The 20,967-nt window shown below is 35.3% G+C and overlaps 2 long non-coding RNA genes across 5 annotated transcripts in view; both read right to left on the reverse strand.

The window, feature by feature from the left end:
- Nucleotides 1-231: 231 nt before the first annotated feature.
- LOC119143594 lies at nucleotides 232-3,524 on the reverse strand. Its single transcript, XR_005102752.1, has 2 exons — nucleotides 2,325-3,524; nucleotides 232-1,156 (listed from the first exon to the last, which is right to left on the reverse strand). It is a non-coding gene; the product is annotated as an uncharacterized LOC119143594 (long non-coding RNA).
- An 8-nt stretch (nucleotides 3,525-3,532) lies between these two features.
- LOC119143593 overlaps nucleotides 3,533-20,967 on the reverse strand; it is a 63,662-nt gene continuing 46,227 nt past the window's right edge. For 2 of the 4 annotated variants that reach the window (XR_005102748.1, XR_005102749.1), the window contains exons 5-8: nucleotides 19,927-20,011; nucleotides 11,505-11,578; nucleotides 9,029-9,230; nucleotides 3,533-6,534 (exon numbers count right to left, since the gene is read on the reverse strand). This is a non-coding gene — a long non-coding RNA (uncharacterized LOC119143593). The remainder of the gene's footprint in view (nucleotides 6,535-9,028; nucleotides 9,231-11,504; nucleotides 11,579-19,926; nucleotides 20,012-20,967) is intronic. The other 2 variants (XR_005102750.1, XR_005102751.1) reach the window with 2 other exon arrangements.

The following is a 20,967-nucleotide window of genomic DNA, read 5'->3' on the forward strand; positions in this document are numbered from 1 at the left end:
CATTCATCAGACTGACAGCTTCATAGAAATTCTGTACTTATGTTTGGTTTTGTTTTTTGTTTTGTAGTGTTTTGGGTTGGGTTTGGGTTGTTTTGGTTTGTGGTGGTTTTTTGTTTCCTTAGTACAAAAATGAAACAAACATCATTGTACAATTTAAAAAAAAAAAAAAAGTAGAAAGCTTTAACTGAATTTGTCACATTTTCCATAAATTACTTGAGACACACAAGAAGATAATCTGGTCTTGCAGTTTAATGCATGGGAAAGGGGAGACAAATGTAAGTCAGATATATGTCCCAAAGGAAGCAATTCGATAAAGCAGACATAGTGTTCTCCTAATCCTATAAGGGACAATATGTGCCCTTATCTGAGTCCACACTGACTGGCAATGATTTTAACACACAGCTCCCTCTGGCAGAAAAACAAGTTTGCGATTTCTCAGTACTTTGCTCCAAGAATAAATTTTACTGATTTGTTATTCTTTCTTTCTTTCTTTCTTGAATGATATATTAACTTCTAGTTTGTGCTGTATTATTTTTTTTAAAGATCAGTACTGTAACTGAATTACAAAAATATTTAAAAGCTCAGTAGAAAACAGTATTTAGTAGAAATTTCAATGACATAGTGCACAAACATAGTGAAAAATATTTACAAAAGAAATGAAGAAAAGATATTTTTCTACCATGTGTAACTTGAAATTTAATCCCAAATATGCTTTCAACTGTAAGATCTTTTTATGTCCTCCCAAAAAGGATGTCTTTTGTATCATGGAAACGGGAGAATTTATAATTACAGGATACCTAATGCCTACTACAAAAATTCACTAAACCTTGTTCTTTGATAATTACCCAAGGAAGAACATACAAACAAGAAGAAATGGAAAGTACAAAAATCCCCACTTCATGTTCCTATCTTCATTCAGACTCAGAAAAGTTACAAGGTAGGGGGAAACAGTAATAAGCATACATCTTGTCAGCTGCTTCCTTGCCATAACTATCAGATTTATGTAAACCATAAACAACAATAGATTGTAACCCATATGAAAAAATGAAAAAGAGGTCAGTGGGAGAGTTTCAGCTGATTTCCACAAAGCAAGGATTCATAGGGCCACAGAAACATTGTTAGAGATGTCTGGAGGTCAGCAACGGCAGCCTTTTGCCTGAAACGGGAATGTTAGATCAGATTTCTTACAGTGTGCTAGAGAGATGTAGTCAGAAAAAGGTATCAGTGATTTCATTAGGGTGTATGGACATAAAGATTATAAACACACATGCAATATACAAAATGCCAGCATACTCCTAGTAGGAATTATGGGATTATCATTCCAAATTTCCTGATGCATTTTACAGCCTTATTTCAGATTTTAAACATTTTCTTATTTTGCTATCTCTTGGAATAAAAAAGCAACAATAAACTATTATGGTAATTTCCTGTAACTGAAATGTAAATGAACAATTTCCATTGATTATTGCTAACAGCAAGCAAATATTTGGAGGTAGTTTTTCAAAATAACTTAAAAATTTCCAACACTGAAAGTCCATTAGAGTTCCAAGTTTTCTAAATTAAGAGAATGAATTGCAAAAAAAGTAATTTTAATGGAAAATAATTACATAAAATGTCATTGAAAAAAACATGAAAAAAGAACTAATGAGATGTATAATCATCTTTGTGAACTACACTCAAGTTTGATTGAAAGTTTAAACTTTTATTCATGATCTGATATTTTAAGTTGGAAATTAAGAGAGCCTAAAATTCTCTATTCTTGTCCATTTTCTCTCTTTCATCATGTGCATTTGTTTGCATAATACAGAAGAGCAGCAGGGCAGAGTAATTACGGCAATCAGTCTTTGAACACATTAATCTGCACTAAACTGCAGGGAGTAAATGATGCAGAAAGAAATCCAGCAGAGAAATATTTCTTTTGTTTGTGGCAAATCTCATAACAAGTTTAAATCATGCTAGGGCAACTTGTAATTTATTTCATGGTTTCCTAACTATCAGCAATTAAAGTACCTGGTAAAAATGTTTGATTTGAAGAGGCTTATAAAGCATTTGGTTTATGTTATCTAATGAGGATGCTATTGTAAACAATAACAAAAACTCCTCTTTGTTTACTTGTATGGAGAATAATTCTTGTTAATCACTATACTCTTCCAATAGACTGTAACTGAAGATTTCCAATAGCAAATCAGATTTTTATTTTCCTTTTCTTTTCATTCTTTTCATTCTTGTTCTTATTTTGATTCTTAATCTCATTCTCCATACAAATTTCAAGTCACCAAGAACAAAGCTAAATTCCATTGGGAAAAAGAATAATCAAAACCCACCTGCATAGAGATGAAATAATGTACCACTCTCAGATCCAGCTGATGGAATTTAACTAAATTTTCAGTGAAAAGAGTAAGTGTGGGGTATTTTTAAAATTATTTTTTCTTCTTTTAAAATTGCTTTTTATTTTAGTTTATTTTCATTAAACCTGTAAAAAAGAGATCACAGAACGATGAACAATGTTTTATATCAGAGTTAAAGGAGGTATGATAAAGTGCCATGAAATTTTTCACTTCTTTTCAATCTCCCTGGTTCTCTCATTTGATAAGAAACAAACAGTAAAATTTTGTGCAAGGTTCCATTCTCTACATTCTCAAAATATATTCCCTGTCTTTAGATTTGCTATGAAAATGTTGCCCATCAGTATGAGGGATTTTGTTCTGTTCTTTTTTCTAGAAAAAGGCATCATATTGTCTTTAGCTGTTCAAGTTGTAGCTCAACTTGTTTCAACCCAAATTCGGTATAGAATTTCAGTCAGTGTTGATATTCTGAGCATGGACGCAAAAAAGACATACTGTGTGCATAACTTGGGAGAAACACTCCCCACCCCATCATTGAAGCCAAATAATCATGTTTCTAATGAACAAGTAGATCACTGAATGAAACAATAGAATATAGTAAAAGAATATTTATGTTAATGTTGCTGTATCAGCCTTTGAATGTGCCCTGTGTTTTATAGCTATTTCAGAAATCTGAAGATTCTCACACTGAGCTAGTTATACATAGATGTCATGTACAGAATTACATAGTTTCTAATAAATGGCTTGTAATAAGTAGCTTAAACTGTGTTGAGTGCTGTGTGTTCTCTCCTAACAAATCTGAATTTTCATGCTTGCTTTAATGGATGTTTTATTAGGGTTTTGTTCTGAGTGTTAAAGACTTATGTAAAATACTGTCATGTTCATCATTGTTTTGGGACAATCACTTGATTTCACCCTTCCTCCATAAGCAACATGCTAACAAAGGAAGATTGTGTCACATTAAACTGATATGTCACTTTGATAAAACAACTGATTTTCTAAACAAGGGAATGCCAGTAGTACTATCTAGATTTTACTAAACCATTGGATTTAGTACTAAATATTAGACTAGAAAGCTTTAGCATTTGCATAAGATTTGTAATGTATAAAATTAATAAGATTTTTTTTTTTTTTAAAAAAGGAAAGATAAGGCTGGAGAGAGGTTGCTAGTAAAGTTCCTAAAAAAAAATTAAACCTTGAAAAAACTTGAAAACAATTCTTAACGACCACAACACTGAAAAGCAACATTATATTACTCTATTTGTTGCTGTCACAAATTTAAAGGAAGTACTGCCACTACAGACTGATAACAGATTGCAAAAAACTGAAAATACTATGATTGCCTTGAGGATTGATCATATAAATGAGAATACTTTCAACAGCAGAAAAAGCAAACTATGAAAGAAAATGGTGCTAAACCCATGAATTCTTAATTTAGAAAAAAACAGAAAATAAATTTGTAAGTATATTTTTTAATGTTATCTATGTTATCTAAAACCAATGTGATTCTTCTGCAGCCAAGAAAAGAGTGAATAGATGACATATCAGGCATAGTACTTTCAGTATTGAGTGCAAGGCATTAGTAGTATGTCATCTGTAATATTTTCTACCGTTTTATCATTCATAGTTAATAAAAATCAAGAAAGTGAATGCAGGCTACAGATCTAAATGACCCGCTTTCTCAGAGAGCAAAAAAAGGGACTGTATAGGAATATAATTACTGTATGTACATCTATACATGCAGTCAGGTAAATGTGGGAGGAAGGCATTTGAACATACAAAATGTATTTATCTTAGAACTTAGAGAATAAAACCTTTCTAACTGGAAGGATGGCCAGGCAGTAGAATAGACTGCCTAGGAAAATGCTGTCTCCAGCGTTAGAAGGTTTTAAGAGACTGGCAGACATCTGTCAAGAATAATTTGGGACAGCTTATCTTGTCTTTGGCAAGTGAAGTGAAGTGAAGTGAAGAAGATGACATGTCTAAGTTCCTCTTTTGAGTCTCTCAAAAACTTACCTTGAACAGGTTATCTTTTGTTTCTAACTCTTCAGGTCAACTAACAAAAAAAAAATTAAAAAATCTAGCTTGCTACAACTTGAGTTTGTTCACTGTTATTGCAGTGTCCCTCTAAAACCAAGTTTTCCTCATCAAAACCTCCAACAGTAAAGAAGGCAGTTCACACACCTTCATAACAGCTTGGTTCACGATCTGCATCCTACACTGTTATTCCTTTACTGTACATCACTATACTGATACAAGACCGTGGGTCTAATGCCAATCAAACATTTCACATCCTAATGTACAAACTGTGTACTTTCTTTATCAGGATGGTGCTTCATCTATCTTCTTTGGTTATTCTAAATTCTGCTGTAATGTGAGGGTGGTGATAAGGAGAGTTGGAATAACTGCCTGGAGTAACCTGAGTCTCAAAAGTACACAACAATTGATAAAAACCTTGTTGCCACAAGTCGTACTAAATGTGACCTTACTGAAGTCATGACTGAAAGAAGAAGGTATTTTCTGCATTGACAAGTGGGTGAAGAAATCTTAAAAGTGATCAAATATAGCCTATGAACTTTGCTATTTGCATAGTCTTGGCATGCAATTAACATATCAATAATATTATACATATAATTCTGAATTTTTAATTCTATGCATCTATGCATATACTGTTGTATTTTATGAAAAGAAACACAAAAATTCTCATCTAAATGAAATGTCATAAAATCAATAAGGTGGCTGTACAAAGGACAAAGTGATGGCATGAGGAAAATTCCTCGTGTTATTGGCAAAGAAAACTCATACTCAGAAATATGTTGTTATTGACTATTGACTTTATAAAACCAGAAACTGGTTACTATTAAAATCATTGTTCAAAGAAGCTGTCAGATTCAAAACCCTGCATGCTTCCTTACTGCAAGCTCATACATGTCACTGCCTGTGTCACCACGATTTGCGGTACCAGTGGGTGTCACACAGGCTGACAGCTCAGTCAGCTGGCTGGATGTCACCGGCTGGGTCTCACAAACAATGCAGGCAGCAGACCACTCACCAGAAATGGCTTGTCAGAGCACTTGGTAAAGCAGTGAGTGGAGACCAAGCATCTGAACGATGTTTCAGGTGCAAGACCAAACTCACACTGATGAACTGAAGGGGAAATACCATAGGACATGCCACACAAAATGCTCAGGGAAAGCCTTCAGCCCTGTCAGGAGCTGTGTTCAGGGGCAGTTTGATAAAATGGTAGGTTTATCAAGTTGCTCTTAATGTAAGCATCATCCAAAGGCATCAAGTTGGAAGTATCAGCAACTATAACTGTTTAGCATACAATTAAAAAAGAAAACTTCAAGAGTTCTGTAAGAAAGAGTTGCTGGGTAGGGAAAGTTAAAATCTTAAACAAGCTGTATAACAGTGTTTATATGTTAGACTGCTACAGTCTATGGCCCTAAGATGAGGAATGTTACATCATTCTACCCTGAAAGCTGACAGTTAACTGAACAAAAATAATTGGATCTCAAGCACAAACATTTCAAGAGTGCATTAAACCATCTGTTTGCCATCTCTGAGGAAGTATTAAATAACATTCTACGTTTCCCACACAGAGCATCTGGTAGCAACAACCAGATATACTGGAATGTTTTACATCTCCTGTGTGGATGTTTTGGGGAATGGCAACATGAGCTCAAAACGCACTTGCTAAAATATTGAGAAATGAATGTGATGTGAAAAATGACCTTTTACAGTTTACTTTAGAGGTACCTTAATATTCTTAGTAATGATATAGTGGCATAGAATGTCTGTGTAACATAGATATTTCTCTCATAGTATTAAAATAGTAATAATAACAATGAAGACTAATGACGCATTTTATAATATGTATAATATTGTATAATATATGGTTGTATTCCTGAACTTTTTGCAGTCCAGTACTAAGTGCCAAAAATCAGTCTTCAGCTTTTTGAGTGTGCAGAAATGTACGAAGGTAAGAATCAGGCTACATACTAGTAGAAGTAGCACAGTGACGTCTATGTCTCCGTTTGGGAAGTATTTTCAATACAAACTGAACATATCTTGTAGCAAAGGCTTGCTATTCTCATCCCTTTTGGATTCTTACTTCCAAGTGGGAGGATAGATTGGCTGGATTCTTGGCTTGGATGGAGTTGTGTAAAGTGGCAAAAAGCAATTGCAGCTGTAAAAGAAATGTAAGAATCAATTAGCAATTTGAGAAAGTGAAGAGAGCTGTGATTTAGAAGAAAATAAAAAAGGATCTCATATTAAAGAAGAGTGGCCCTTGCAATCTTTGAGAAAACCAGGGAAATTAAAGCTGAGTTCTGAAGATTTTATATGTGTATTGTTGTGCACATTGCTGGACTTTACAGGTATAAGTTTTAAGGTACTGCACTTACACTTACAGCTGTTATTTTTATAGGAGATTTCTCACAAGGAGGAATGGGGATCCAGTCTGTCATAGGCAAATTAAATTTAGCTTGCAATATGAATGTCCACTGGAAAGTCCATGGACTGGCCAGGGTAGAATAACAATTTCCACCCTATTTGCTAAAACAAGACAGGTAAAATTTCAGTTGCATAACCAAAAAAAAAAAAAAAAAAAAAAAAAAAAATCTACTGCTTTGTGCTTTCAACAATAAGAAATTGTCCACAGCAGTAGATTCTTCAAGTTCAGATATGCTGGTGGTGGTTTTTTTTTTTTTTTTTCTTCTGTTGTTCTTCCGTGGCTTTTCCCCATAAGTAAAAATATACTTAAGCACATAATGCCTTCTGATTTCCAAACAGCTTTTAGAAGACAAATTTCTAATGTTTAGAGTAACCATGACAGAACATGATAAACAGCAAAAAGTAACATAAAAGCATCAATCAAATGGACAAATCTGAAAATGAGAGATATTTTCTAATTAGAGTCATGATTTCCTTGCATAGTTGAGAGAAAATATAGAATAATTTCATCCATAGTTGTGCTCAGCAAGACTAGTTTGCTGTGGATGAAAGCAGTTATTTATCTGTGTATGGTGGAACAGAAATCAAGTTCAGAGGAAAATGGCCTAGAAAAAGGTTTCACAGAGGTGGGAATCAATGCTAAGCCCAACTTCAGACTAGATTTCTGCCGTGTATTTAAATTTTCCCAACATTCAAATATTTGGGCATTTGGGGATTAAAGATAGTAAACTCTTTTAGGTATAGTTACACTTGATCTCTACCACATGTGTTTAGTTTCTTATTTGGAGAACTATCAAAATAATAAAAAAAATATAAAACTCTTTTAGATATCGGCTAATGGACATGTGGACAATTTCTATTTTCACGTACTCTGGATTCACAGCATTGCCAAGAAGCAACCTTTCATATCAGCCATGGATAGGAAAGATGAGAAAGAAACCAGTTTACCTTCACATAAAGGAATTTTCTGTTTTGCAGTGATTATAAAACATATGTCACACTTTGCCCAGTTGTACATACATCTTAAAAACAATATTGTTTAGCATGGGAACTACATAACACCTCTAAAGAAATTCTCTGTTATTATTTGTTCCTTTTCAGTGAACTATGGCAAACAGCAGTAATGCTGTACATTTCACTTCATGCTTTTTAGAATTGTTTCCTGGGAGCGTAGTGGCTGGGGGTGAGATCAATGAGAGACCTGAGAGGTATGAGACATGGCCTGTATTTAAGGACTGGGGTAAATGAATTGGCTACACTGCTGAATGCCTCAGATCTACCTCATGAATTACTGCTTTAATGGAAAATAGTCATGCATATTCCCTAAATTATACTAGGCTTGATGGAGGAGTAGAGCAGCATAACAAGTAATAATTAATTTATAGATTTGATATGACACGTAGTTGAGACTCATCATCTTCACACATTTAAGCATTAACTGCTATGTCCCTATACAAATTATAATATTAAATAATTATTTCCTGTTAACTTATTATTTCTTTCTTGAGGGCACTGTGTGCACATGTAAGTATGGTCTCAGCATAGGGATAGAATCTTATTATTTCTAATGATAATTACAGTAATGGTGAGGATAACTAACTGAACAGGCTTCTGTTCTGGTCTAAACAAACTGCACCTGACGAACAGATTAGCACAGAAATGGCTTTCTGTTAGTTACATGAAGTAAAAAATAAACTGTATACATAGGCTGAAAGTTTTAAAATTTTCTTTCTGGCTTTCTTAATTCTTCAGAGGCAGGTCTGTTTGACTATCCTGCAGTCTTTGTTTCTTTCTTTAACAGGCAAAAATTACTGCAGAAATTCACCCTAGTACAGATCCAGATATAATCTGACATCAAAAAATGCTAACCATACAGGGGGTCCTAAATTTGTCCTGGTCCTGGTTTGGTCCTTACTTGGATATACAATTAAATGCAAGAACAGCTTACTGATTAGGAGCAGCTATTTGCATCTACTGATCTCTTCTGCTGCGTTCATGTTTGTATTTGCTGTAGAGTTTAGTAGGAATATTTATAACATTTTGAAAAGATTTAGCTCTGCATTTGTAACCCTATTTCGGGACTGTAGTACATAAGGCTGAGAGATGATTTTAAAAAGAAATGCATATGGTGCAGTTAATGGGTTTAAGGAATGTCGGCTTTCTTCTCAAACTGTCTTCAGATCTGGACACACGAAAAGAGTTACTCCGGGCACCATGCTGGCACTCACCAGCAGAACAGAGATGGTTTCTCCTCCTGCTGTACAGGAGGAAAAGCCAGGCTGGCTACTGCCAAGGAAGGATGTTATGGTGTGGAATGAAGGAAAAATAGCAACAGCAAATCTTGTTTTCCAGGGGTCCTCTACTGGTAGTCTCTTCTGTTATTCATACTGCTGATAAACTTGAACCAGCTCTGAAAGTCTTGAGTCCTACCTGTCAAACCTGGGGAAGACAAAGGCCAGAATATTGCTTTATTTCTGCTACAGGATTCATACCATGTTTCTGAATGTCACATAACATTTTTATGACATATATATACTTTACATTTACATGGTGTATAATTATAAAATAAGGAATGTTTTACTTCCTTATGGCCATCATGATAACCAGTCATGAGTCTCATGTAAATTCACACAGCAGTTGAAAATAAAGCAAAAGCCAGTGTTTTAACCTGCAATCCAAGTCACTGAATTGCTTAATCTTACACATAAAATTTATTAGACTTAGAGAACAGAACACATTTTTGGCCAGGAATTACAAAGGCTCATTGCCAGTTCATTATTTCTATCATTCAATCATAAAAATTGGTATATGCTATTAATATGCTATTCACAGATACTGGATGCCAGAAATAATCCTGGTGTTAAATCAGACTTCTTGAATTATTCATTATGTCCTCTGTAATATTATTTTTGCGACTCAGAGAAAAACAAACACTATTACTACTTTGGGAAATAAGTCACATGCAACAGTATTTGTGTTTTATGGCCATCTGATGAAATTTCTAAGTTTTGATATAATTAAAAGCAAAGCTCTGTGTTACTGCAATGGTGATGCTAAATTTAAGGTTGAGAAACTAATTAAAATGACCAAAAAAGTACAAGATCTCTTCTTTAAGATCTCCCCTTTAAGGCCCCTGATCCATAAAGCAATGTTAACCAATGTATACCATGAAACAAATATATTTTGCAGTATATATTTTTAAAAACATAGATTTTAAGCAATAAGAATGCCATCTGATTCAGGGTTAGTTACTTGGCTATTGTGACTAAAAATCTGCAGTCAACAACAGAGAAGGGAGCAACATGGCTAGCATGACATCTGATCTTTGACTCTTCAGTCCAAATAGTCTTGTGCCACTCAGCTGACCATCAGTAATTTCTACCTAAACCTATAGTGTTATTCCTACATTCCTCTGGCCAGCAGAACCACACTGTCTCTTGCTATGTCCCATAACTCAAGCTTTGTCCTACACAAGATCATATTTCTTACATGTAAGTGTGAAAACTCATTTTCTTTCTCAGTGGGACTGCAAATATAGTATTTAAGATCTGTAGTGTTATTATTGGCAGCATTTTATTTAACCAAGGAAAGTATTTTTTACCATTATGGTTATTTGGTTTACCTCACTGCTAGTGCAATCAAAATCAATTCATATATGTCACTATCTGTATACGCATAGGAAATCTGTGGTTTAGAGTTTAATTATTTTTAACTCAAAGCATCAAGGAATTTTCATCTTGGAAAGTCTTATTTGTTTCTCTTTTCCTACAGAAAGTCTGCATTCATTAAGCAGAAAAAATTAATAACTGAGAAGCATTGATGCAGAAAAGTGAAAAAAAAAAATGCTTCTTGAAAGTAGCTTTCATGCTCTGAACAAGCTTTCTGTTTCAATTTCTTTCTTTCCCTCCCTCCCATTTTGAAATCATTGGAAGGATAAGGTTATTTGTGGTTTTATCAAATGCTTCCTGCCATACTGACTGTGATGTATTTCCTAACCTTTACTCTGGCTTTGACTGGGTGATCCCAGCCACTGTATCAAGGGAATGGCTCTTCTGCAGCAAAATTACATTTTGTCATACCCAGTTGTTTGGTTCCACATTGTGATAAACTAATCAGAAAGTTTATGCATTTTTAATAGAAGTCAGGAAACAGTGAAATTCATGGCATCAAAGAAAAATTAATATATAAAATGAACACTGACTATTTGCCAATATGTTGGGTTTTGCAGGCAAAGATTCTAATATATTTCTGTTTTCTTTTGTGACACTAACTGTGCAATGTCATCAGATGAAAGTGTTTCTGGGTATTTAAAAAGCTAAGCAATAGGCTAATGTGAAAAAAGAAAAGGGATAAAGATGCTCAAATGTTTATTGCATAAGTTTTATATGACTGCAGCAGGATCATTTGGCAGTGCTTCATCTAACTGCAAATGAACCACACTAGACATGCAAAGCTATCATCAGCACTGAAATAAAGAAAAAGGAAAGGGAAAAAATACAATATCATAACTATATTGCATAAACACTCCTGCTCAACTTTTTCATACTGCAATTCTAGTTTTTATTATTTATAATATCTTCAAAACCAGCAAAATACTAATGCAGAATATTGCAGAATTTAGGCTGGAATGAAAAACATATTAAAAAACCCAACAACAACAACAGCACAAAAAGAGCTGATAACTTAATGTAGAAGATTCCCTACCTGTCTTTGAAGGAAAGGCATCTCACAAAAGCTCCAATACATTTAACAACTAAGTATTCCTGGAAACTGTATTCCTTTCAGACAGAATGAAATGAAAAGTCATCTGGAAACCAGTAAAAAGCCTCTTTATTTCTTTTTCATTTGTGTTTTGCAAGATTTGTATCAGGCAAATGTTTTTCTGTTTACATGTAAGCCTAGCAAAAATTAGTTTCAAAGAAACAGTTATAAGTTACAGTCACTGCAAGTTGCTGGCTGTACTCTTGCTGAAAATCACTTTATTCAATGCCTGATATAAGTGAGTGTGACCATGTTTGTTACTGCCTATACTGTTTGCCATAGCAGAGTACAAATGCCTGCTGAAGTCAAGCCCACCACATTTTTTTCTTGTGAAGGCCTCAAAGTCTGTTTAGAGTCAGACAACTGTGTCAACACTGTGCTCCAGTAATCCCATTCCTGTCAGTGCTTTCCAATAAGATACTCCCACTTGCCTTCTGCACATCCAGCAGGCAATGGGTAGTGGTCATGCAACTCCTACACTGACTTCCAATGTTTGGTCTGAATTTATGTAAGGACACATTTGAGAAAACTTGTGATCAGGAAGAGGTATATCTCAGGACTATCTGAATTTTCTGCAAGGAAAGTAAGCCCTTGGCAGGGATACCAGGAATACCTCATATCTCATTCACCCTTGGATGAGTCTGAGTAACACGTAAAGCAACTGGAAAGCTACCAAGAGGAAGTAATACTGTGCATGTGGAATATAGGGAAGTTAGCTGGATGCTACTGAGATAATTGGCAGTTGAGGTCAATATTTCTGGGTATGTATTTGGATATCTACCTGAAACTGTCATGGCATAGTGCTGCGTGAGAAAATTGTTCAGTGCTCTCTGTGTTGGCCCATGTTTGGTACATGTTACATAAAGAAACTTCAATAAAAGTCTTCAAAAGCCATTTAGATGATGGGTCAGAATGCCTTTCCTGCCACAGTCAGCCCCCATCTTGCTCCCCTGAGCCTGAGGATGACTTAGGGCTAGACATGGATTGGTCAGTGAGGGTCTCTCTCAACCTTAATGGCTCTGGCAGATGCTATTTCAAGGCTGCTATCAGCCAGAGGCAGTAGTGGTTTCCTACAAAGATACCATGTTGACTTTTGCAATGAGGAAAGATTTTTAGGTCTCTTTTATGAACTCGATGCAGTAAGAAAAAAACTCAGCACATTCAGCTTTTTAAAATTCAACAGCATTGGCCCCCGTGAAGCTGAAGACAGACTGGAATATCTCCTGCCTGATGGCAGCATACTGCTAAAGAAAAAAAAATAATATTTCATCAATAGAAATGTGAAACCAGGTCTTGGACTTGCAAGTGTTCACAAGATACCAAATAAGTTTGCATTTTGAAAGCTTGGAAGATGAGTTCTCTGAAATGAAGATATTTTTCTTGATTTCCTAGATATTGCCTTTTACAGTACAAAGAAAAATTTCAACATTAAAACATGTAATATCTTGGAGGAGTGTGTAAAGTCTCAGGGCTGCAGGGAAGCCTGCAAATGGCTAGAAGCAACAAAGCAGGAAGCACAGGTGAAACAGGTCATGGTAAAAGACCTTCCACCACTGAGCACTTTTGTCAACAAAATATTGAATTTCCAGCCATTTGTACCAACCATGCAAATAGTGCAACAAATCAGAAATTAAAATGCATATGTGAAGTCAGGAGAGCAACATGATATGGGTGAAGGTAAGGCATCAGCTCTGTCAAGTGAAGCTGGATGCAGTGGTCTTTAGGGACACGGGATTATTCCTTCCAGCCCCACTGGAGCCAGGGTTGGTCATTCCTCAAGCCAAGGGGGTTTCTTCGGCTCCAGTCCCATCCAGCCATGCTGCTGCAGTTTCCTTTCCCTAGGTCCTACAGCAGCAAGGCTGAATGTGTATTGCCACTAGACACATACACACACAATATACAGAGAAGGCTGCAGAAACCAGCACAGAGAGCAATGCCTTTGCTGGCACTTTAGACGGGCTGGGAGACCCACATTCCTGCAGAATGGCTGGGGCGGGGACTGACAGCCCCATGCTGGCTAAAACAGGGCCCTGGGCAGTGGGGGGGAGCCCCACTGGGGGCTAAGCAGGGACACTCAGAGCTGTTGGTGCCCTCAGGGCTTTGACAAGTACAAAATGGAAGTATTTATTTCTCCAGTCTTACATATATGCCTAAAAGTTATTTTTCATTTTACTAGAGAGGTAGATATTATCAGGAATAATTGCTTCCCTCAGCTAAACAGGGTAACAAACATCCTCACAATAAGACCCACAGTACAGTAAAGCCAAGTCTTACAATATACATACATCACCGTTTTACACTCAACAGATACCGTTTAAATAACACCCATATAAAGAAAGTATCAGTATTACAGAACCCATTGTCAGAAAATAAGGTGACTATTCTTGAATCTCCACAAAAAGTAAGGCTCTGATGTCACTCATTTGATTTTGAATGCGATCCACTCTTGGGCTAATAAAGACATTTTCAGTATTAATGAAACTAATCCAACACTACAGATTTTTGCCAGTTCATTACAATAATTTATTCATAAATTTGTCCTGTGAGACCCTGATGGAGAGTTGTAACCAGTAAAGACATTTCTAGGAGCACTTCTAAACTGGTCTCCAGCTTCTTTCTGGCTCTTGCCCTTGCTGTCCCTGTTAAGCTTCTTCAAGCAGCCAAAATCTGCAAACACGAGCTTACTCTAACATTTTCTAAAATGAGTTCATGATCTGTGGGGACACAAACCTTTAATCCTTCACATTTATGTGTTTTGAGTTCAGCATTTCTCTGGCTGTTATACAGTTTGTAAGCTAGGCTGAGGGAATACTGGCATAGAATAAATAATAAAACAAAAATGAAAATAAGCAATAAAGACAGGGTTTATTAATAAATTGAAAAGATTTGCTAAAACTGTTCACACCTTCCAGCTGGAAATACCAGCCAGAAGAGAATTTGAGCAGCTATTTTCAAATAATCACTTACAAGGAAAAAAAAAAAAAATACTTAGAATCTGGTGCAAAGTTTACGTAAGATAGACATGACCAGCAAGACAATAGGTATGATGATGAAATCAAAACAGAAATGTGACATTGCAATAACTAAGGTCACCTAACATGAATATTATTAGGTCAACTGCCTCTCTGTCTCCCATTCATGCCTAACTGGTCATGGGGCAACCACTCTATCTCCCAACACTTCACCAGAAAAGTAACATGCTGCCATCACTGCTCAGTGGTGTACATAACAGGGGTGACAGTGGGTCTCCTTACCCCAGATTTTCTAGCAGACTGGAATCATGTTTCTATGAGTCTTTTTCCTTGCATCTAATATATTTTCTTGGGAATACACTTGAAACCCAGGTACATACGTAAGTGTTCATTTCCTGTACTTTCAGATGCAGGTGCTTAAACATTTAGAATGACAATGCTGTGTCATTATGTGTTAAATTAATTTTGGGGTCCTGACCAAAGTATGAATCATCTTCTTGTGCAAGCATTGCAGCTATTTGAAACAGTGCTAAACTGTCTTTTGCTTTTTTTGTCTCTCTTTTCTGCTATTTGACTTTTTTTTTTTTTTTTTTAAATCTTGGTACAACTTCTTTAATAGTTTCTTCTTTTTCTTAAAATTAAATTTGAATTCTCATTGTGTAATGCAGTTTAGACAACTTTTACAGTATTCTGCTTTATTCTATAGCTTTGAACATCAAACAACGTGATTAATTTAATTTTTTCTTTACACTGAGAGAACTCAAAGAATTATGTGTGTCAGGCTCTTCATGAGCTCAAATACTCATGAAATATTTAAAATTTACACCTAAAACCCAAGAATAACATGCTGTCCTTTCTGAAATGAATAGTAAATCTCTCTTGGGTCTGTCAATATTAACCTTGAGTTACCAGAATCCATGTAAGAATTATATTACTGAAATGAGTCTTACTTTCTAACGGGGTACAGTATCCTTTAAAGATCCCACAAAGGAAACATTAGGAGAAAAAAAGATTTATCTTCCTAAACAAATATATTCAGAACTCACTTGACATTCCTACTTGCATAACTAATAGCCTTACTCTTCCAAAAACTTCCACAATTAAGGAATTAATGAGTGATATATTAGTCTTGATTTAACACAAGTCACTTCTACATGCAATGAAGTCTTTCAGACTATCTTAACTGAAATCAGTTTGACACTATGTTACTTTCCTCCCCACCCCACGCCCCCTTAGAAAAATATATCCAGTTTTGGATTACTTAACCTTAAATCATTCTTCCCTATTACCCTTTTAATTTCCTACCAGCCTCCAGGTTCCCTCACCCAACCTTGAGAATTTCCAGTGTCCAAGGTAATCCTTTTCCTCCCAGAAATTTAAGAGGAATTACTACTGTATAGATTTAAATTAAGTATTAGAAACTGCAAAGTAATCTGCTCAACACTTTTGACATTTAAATGTAAATGTAAATTCATCTTTCTTTACTTGCAGCTGATGTTTGTGTACTTGCTGCAAAATTAACTTTACTTGTTCGACGGTCTCACCCAAGGAAGTCTACTGTTGATATTTCACTTGATCATGTAAATTAAGTGGGATGGACTATAGCCTAATAATTGGCTTTCACTGGTGTCGTTCACACCTTATTCAGCTAAATTTGGAAAAATGTCTTTCCATTCTGAACTTTCTCAGAACAGGGTGAGCAGGTGGTAAAATTGTACTACCTATAAATGATGATGATGATGATGATGTTGATGTAAGAAACAGTTTCTCTGAGCACAGGAATCCTGTCTTGTCATATTGCTTAACAGTCTGCTGAAAGGCACTTTGAGAGTATGCAGGTGAAGGTAAGAACTCATTGAATTAGAACATTATAACAGTACTGAAGATTATTTGCTTCTCTGACTGTTGATGAAGAGGTGTTTTATAAAGAGACAGAAAAAAAAAATAACAGGAAAAAAACCTGGGTACCATATCCACAAAAACATAAAAAGTGGGATTGAGGAGGAAATGGATTCTTAAATTTCAGAGCATAGTCTGAAAATCCTAGCAGTGTTGCTACAGACATTAAGGAATAAATGAGATTAAGGGAATTTTTGGGTTGTTTATCCAGGTTTTCAACATCATGGAGTGCTGCAACTTCAGATGAGGAGCATCATGCATTAGCAAAAGAGAGATGCAAAGTAAGCTCCAGGGAGTATATCTTATTAGCAGATTTTTTTGAGTTTGTTTTAACTAGAGAATAACTTACAGGATCTCCTCAGAGGCTTTAACTTTTGTTTTTGTTTGATTTTTGTTTCTGTGAATACTACTGCTGTTAAGTGGTTGGGAGTTAATAACTCTATTCAGCATTGTGGGGCTGCCATGTCATCATTCATTCCAGATTGTAGGCAGCTGTTTTATTTATGGAGTTGTGTAGCAGACCTTTTGTATTCTAAAAAGAGTACATTGTTAACCAGTGCATGATTCATTGAAGATTTGCAGGCAATATTTCCCAAAATAAACAGCCATAAAACACATGAATCATTCGCAGTATTTTTTTGGATGAGAAACCTTTTACCTTAGTTGTATATAAAATGTTCAAAATAGCAAAGGTGTACCCTCAGCAATCACATTTTAAACATATTCTTGGATGCCTGCCACTGATGCCGATTTTAAGAAAATGTACTCATTAATTAGTTCTCATGATAATAGCATCTATAAATCGATTTAAACAGCAATGAATGACAGACTGGATTTTTCTTAAATTGTCTCCAATGGTTATTTGGAAGATCTTCTTGCTAGAAAACCAATGGCAGATGCTTTATTTTTAACTACAACAAATAAAGACTCACTTTTATGTGCAGTGCTTGTTAAATCCCCTTTAAGTTTTCAGCAGATCTCTAATAAGATTTATTAAATCTGTACTTTTAAAAAGAATTGTTTCATCTATAGGGTAAAAAATTACTGCTTCAACCCCTAAGTCCTTACAGAAGGATAACTAAATGCTTCTTTTGGTACTTTTTAATTCACAGTATCATATATATCTTTTTTTTAAAAAAAGAGAATGAGAAAAATGTCTCTTATTTTGTATAACAATAATGTATGAATTTACATAAATTTAGAATAATAAATGTGCTATTTAGGCATTTTATAGTATTTAATTATTTATGTTACATAATTACATTTCCCCAAAACCAATTGTAGTTCCAGCAATATCTGAGCACTTCTAAAAGACAAGGATTCTATTTCTAGCTGTACATATATATTTCATTTCTGGTGTTGTATTGCTATAAAAATACAGGATATACATACCTAACTTTTTTAATCATATAACACAGAGCACTTGCTTTTTGTGATCCAACTTAAATATTACTCTTCCTTTACCAAACTTTTATTTATAAAAGTTATTTTCACTGTTTTAAGCTGTAGTCTTTACAGTGTAGAGTATATAATACACAAACAGTAAAGGTACTGAAGATAATGAATTTGTAATGTTGTCAGACATTAGAAACAGTGTATCCTTATTAATTTTTCTATCTGATCCATATAGTCTGTTTTCCTTCATAGTAAATTGGTGTCAAACAAAACTGATGACCTGCTTGACCTGCTGTGGTATATGAGGTAGGCCAGTCACTACTTCATGCAGTGTAAAATGCCATTGTCCTACCACACATATTGAATAATATCACACATACATCCCATGAAGTAAGGAGATGAATACAGTCTTTTGAAGCTTTCATCAGAGTCAAATATTTAGAAATTGCTTGAAGTCAAGGACTTGGACACTAAACAAAGCAGATGTTTGTCAAATTTCTAATGGTTCTGTTATATAAATAGCTGTTCAGCAGAGTATGGGTCTTTCAAAAACCTTTAAAAATATGGCGGTAGAAGTATGTCAATCCAAACTAATGAAAAAATGCAACAGAAAAGTTACAATTATTGTTTAAACCCTCAAAGTTTAATTAGTATAAATTAATGTCTGGGAAAAAATAAAGAATGTGGGGGAAATAAACAGGATAGTTTTCTGCTAGAGCATGAACTCATTCTATTACACCTGATTTCTGGGCAATAGTGTGGAGGGTGATGTGATATAAGGGAAAAAGAGCTGCCTTCTAAAAGCTGAGGATGGATGAAAAGTCATGGTTCAAGGGGAGGGCCATTAGGTGTCTTTCACAAAAATTAAGCTGAGTCCTCCCTGTTATTTCTGTGGCACTATACAGACACCTTCTCAAATCTTGACTTTTACACAAAAGATTTAATGGTTTTCTCAAGAGGTAGTCCACACAACCATTTGTGTGGTACAGTTAAAATTCAGATAACTGGAATGCAGGACTACATTGGAACACCTCCTTTGAGCAGGAGGTTGCTCTAGATACTTCCCAAAGTCTATCCTAACTTACTGATCTTTGATGATGTGATATTAAAAAAAAAGATATGAAAAAAAAAAAGACCTGAGATCTCACCAGGTCTTAAGAACATTTGATTGCCAGTTGTATTCACATTGAAGAACTTCTACTTGTGTCATTAAAACTAAATCCATTGGGTTTTTTATCTGAATATTTATCATAATTGAAACTGTAAGTGTGTCTTCCCCTCCGCCCCCCGCAAACCCACCCCACCCCACCCCCCATACTTCTAAGATGGATCTTGGAGGGTCCAGGAGATGCTACTAAGGAAAAGTAGCTTATAATAGAAAAGTAATATTTCTTAAAGAGACACGCACATTCTGACAAATTTAACTACATATAAGACAACATATCTGTCAAACATGGAATAAAGTAATTGAATGCCACAAAGACACACAGGATCACAATACAGAAAAAATCCCTGTTTAGTGTGTAGGGCCAACATTTTATCTGCCCATCTGAATAACAGTAATATCATTCCAGAAGACTTATCAGCATGTGCTGGCTGTTTTTTTCCCCTACCATCTGCAGAATATGCAAACACATTCCAAGAAAAATACAAATCACCCACTGAGGTCATTTTTCTTTGTGTCTCCTGCTTGCTTAGGGGTACATAACCTATCACCAGGTAGCATAATAAAGAGTCTCTACTTCTGCTGTAAGTTATCTTTTTTTTTTTTTTTTTTTCTTTTTTTTGGACAGCTGGCACCAAATCAAAGAGCTGGCTTAAGTACTAATTATTAACCAGATCAATGAAAACTCCAACACTGTAAATAAGGTAATTGCTTAACAGCCACAGATATATGCAGCAGAACAGACAAAATTCAGTGACACTTTCTTCCTGGAGAGAGATTACATATAAATTGATTTTTTTTTTTTTTTTTTTTTTTACTTTGCTGTTTGCCTGATGAATATCAGCGTACTTTTGCACAAAGTGATATCATGTTTCAGTAGAAGTGGCAAGTTCTACATCCATAACAAACTCAGTAAATGAAAAAAAGCTCATACCTGGAGCATAAAGGTCAGTTTGACTCTAGTTTGCGGTGCCTGTCAGTTCATGAGGCAGCCTTATGTTCTTCATGGGTGTAGAAATCTGCAAGAGCAGTCTATGAATTTTCGCACACTTAGTACAGGAATATTATCAAAAAGTACTGTGAAGTTTCTTAGCTGGTAGTTATTACTGCAAAATCAATCCTCCATTTGGGTCATGAATGTGCTTAGCATGTATATATTTCACACGCATACATTTAGACTGTCGGTGCTGAACCCATGTAGATGCTGAAAGTCAGCTGTAATGCTTACTTTTTCTCGACAGAAGTCAGTGAATGCAGGAGGGATATTGACAGCTAACACCCTTTCAATCTATCCTAGTATCATCTAGACCTTTCCATTAGGTAGAAGATGCTGCTCTACCCTTGCAGTGACCAGACATTTTTACCTCCTAGTTAAATTTTTCATTCTTTAATTATGCTGTTCTCTGAGAGACAGACCTTATTCCCTTCTCATTTTCTAGCACATTGTCTGGAGTGGTAACCTTGGCAGTAGCCTAATGTGGAAGAGCCCCTGAAATAGGGCTAACCAGTCCATTACTGTGCATGCTTCTCATAGGAGTAATTGAAATGAAGAGACCAATTCTAGATTCTTGCAAACACAATCTTGATATTTATTCTTCAATATCACTCACCAGTTCTACTTGCACTTTAAAATAAGGAAGGTCATAAATATGAAATGGTTCTGATAGCAATAACATCCCCTACAGTTGCCAGGAACAGTTTGTACCAAGGAAACACTGGGCATATGTTGACTTGACAGCCATTGGCAGGGTTTGGCTGCATATGCTGCACTGTCAAAACACCTTTTTAACTACCTCGGAGGGACTGTGCTGTTTTCTTTCTCATTTTGAGATAAAGCTTGCAAAACAAATGAGTTTCTGCCAAGTTTCAAATAGGTGTTCTTATCCAGGAACCACAGTGAATTATGTTTTTTTATTTTTTAATGTTTAGTATCCTGTTCCTCTGTACATGAGATCTGAGTTAATTATGTTCACGG

This window comes from Falco rusticolus, chromosome 2, assembly GCF_015220075.1.
Source record: "Falco rusticolus isolate bFalRus1 chromosome 2, bFalRus1.pri, whole genome shotgun sequence".
NCBI classification, from domain to species: Eukaryota; Metazoa; Chordata; class Aves; order Falconiformes; family Falconidae; genus Falco; species Falco rusticolus.